Below are 2,500 nucleotides of genomic sequence, written 5' to 3'. Positions count from 1 at the left end.
GTCTTGTGAGAAGGATTTGATCTCACAAAAGCATTCCAATTTACGGAATTATGTACAACTACACAGATTGTCATAGACTTCAGATTTCAAAAATCTTCACCCAGTAATCAATAAAGCCCAAGGCAGCGATGGGATTTGAGCCCATGACCGCCAGTTTGCTCTTCCAGCGAGCCGTTTACATAAACGTTAGAAAAAGAATCAAGCTAAAAAATTATAATATCTTAATACTAGAAAATTGTTCCACTACTCCAATGTTTATTGCACTAACATTACAGCTGTGAATTACCTAAACAAGTTTCATAACAACTAAATAAGTACTTCCAGAACTCCCTCAAATCATAGCAGAGCCGAGAGTGTTGAGATGAAGCGCCAACTTAACTTTGTTGTCAAGGCCATTCTACATGACGGCACCTCTATAGCAAAACGCCCTCTTAGAAGCCTCGGTATGGGCCCTGGCAAGAAAGCATTAATTGAAGAGCGCCGTCAATTGTATAAATGAATTCCGGAGGTTCGCTCGAACAAATTCTTTACACCATCTGGACAAAGATTATTCCGAATTAAAAACACTTATTTTTGAGCTGCTTCAAGCGTCACAACAACCGTCACAACCTTTGCTCAAGGTTGTCCCACCGTAGGTAGTGAAGTAGATCAGCAGATCTTTTGTTAAAATCACGAAAGGCCTTCTCCCGGCCCTATTTTACAATCTATGGAGTCTGTCACAATGGATTTTACAAATGCAACCCCAAACCTCAGAGCAATAATTTAGGTAGGGAAGGACTAAAGCCTCATTTATATTCGCAGCAAGGTTTGGCGAGGCACAAGGCCGGGGCGGATATGTTTCAAGGCCCCAAGGCCTGCAGATACATTTTCTCGTTTTCAACCTACATACCATTGCAGAGGTGGTAGGCCCTACGTCGGCATTTTTGCCAACACGCTCCTCCCCATTCGAAAGAGTAAGTGTCAGGATGGCCGAGCGGTCCAAGGCGCTGCGTTCAGGTCGCAGTCTACTCATGTAGGCGTGGGTTCGAGTCCCACTCCTACTCCGAATCTTGGGAAACTAAATTCTGTACGCTTAATTTAGGTGAGCGCTATGTACAAATTTGGAAAGAAAATGTCGAAATTAACGTGACCTCAGGTGATCAGAGTCAAATTTGGAATAAGGAGAGTAATTAAATTTAGCAATGATCAGATGATTTTAAGTATACAGTACACCGATCTTACCCACACTTCTACTGAGATATGGAGCTTATAAATGCTAAAATAAGCTGTAAATGTAGAAATAAACTTCACTTACCTCTACGTAAACCGATCTTACCCGGACTCCTACTGAGATCTGGAGGTCTGGCGGCCACCTCCAGATGAAGATAAAGGAACAGGAAGCAAAGACAAATAGAGAGGGAAGGGAGGAAAAAGGAACGTCTCACAAAAAATGCCTGAGCCTTCTATGGAAATGATAATGAATTCATGTCGACGATATCTCACATACTCGGGTGGGGAAGACCGCTCTAAATAATATAACGTAAACAGCGGTTACAAGCATTTGCTTGAACTGCATAACTATTTTTATAAACTTAACGTTTCGTATGTTACAACATACATCATCATAAGTGATTATTATTCAGTTACAGATAAATTTAAATTTAAAATACAAATGAATGGACTGGGAACTAACGAAATTGATTGACGTAAAACGACAAGAAATATGCTAATATTAGAGAATGATAAAGTTTCTCCGGCACTGCAACGTTTTCATAGACGAGTTCACGCTCTTGAGTGCATCTTGGGTAATCAGGGCAAGGCTCAGAGAAATTCAAAGGTTTGTAAGAAGTTCAAAACAATGAAAAGTATTCATGATAGGCAATTTTGGGTTTTTTTATTTTCCAAAACAGAAGATAGGCGCTCGAAGGTGCGGCAGAATAAATTTGGAGAGAATGGCTATTGTGGAAATTATTTTATTAAAAAGGGTTTCTGTCATATATTTCGTGCAATTCCAAACGCACAAATACACAGAGAATGTATGGAGACAAAAAAAGCAAGTCTAGTTCTTCTCCGTTGTGAGCATGAACTTATTTGTTTGGTTTATGAAGGCGAAAGTCTATAAAGTAGAGTCATGTACAGAACATTTGGCTTTGAATTTCCATACAAACCTTTGAATATCCGACCATGTTGTCCTGATTACCCATGAGTAGTGGTAGTAGTAGTAGTAGTAGTAGTAGTAGTAGTAGTAGTAGTAGTAGTAGTAGTAGTAGTAGTAGTAGTAGTAGTACTAGTAGTAGTAGTAGTAGTAGTAGTCAGGGAAAAGAAATCCCTTGCTAATTTGGGGACACCAATTAGGGAAAAATTTACAAGCTAAAAACTATATACAATAATAGGTAAAATATCAACAGTTATCTAGTTTCAGGATTAATAGTAAAAATATACAGAAATCAAAATGAACAGAGGCTACAGCCTGCGCAGCCATCATCTAAAAATTCACTTATAATAAGTTGGCGTATCTTGC

The 2,500-nt window shown here is 39.0% G+C and overlaps 1 non-coding gene across 1 annotated transcript; it reads left to right on the top strand.

Annotated features, from left to right (window-relative positions):
- Positions 1-956: 956 nt before the first annotated feature.
- Trnal-cag (transfer RNA leucine (anticodon CAG)) lies at positions 957-1,043 on the top strand. Its single transcript has one exon. It is a non-coding gene; the product is annotated as a tRNA-Leu (tRNA).
- The last annotated feature ends 1,457 nt before the right edge of the window (positions 1,044-2,500 follow it).

The sequence above is a fragment of the Montipora capricornis genome, chromosome 8 (assembly GCF_036669925.1).
Source record: "Montipora capricornis isolate CH-2021 chromosome 8, ASM3666992v2, whole genome shotgun sequence".
NCBI classification, from domain to species: Eukaryota; Metazoa; Cnidaria; class Anthozoa; order Scleractinia; family Acroporidae; genus Montipora; species Montipora capricornis.
Note: the sequence above shows the minus strand (reverse complement) of the source record. Positions and strands in the feature narration are given on the sequence as shown.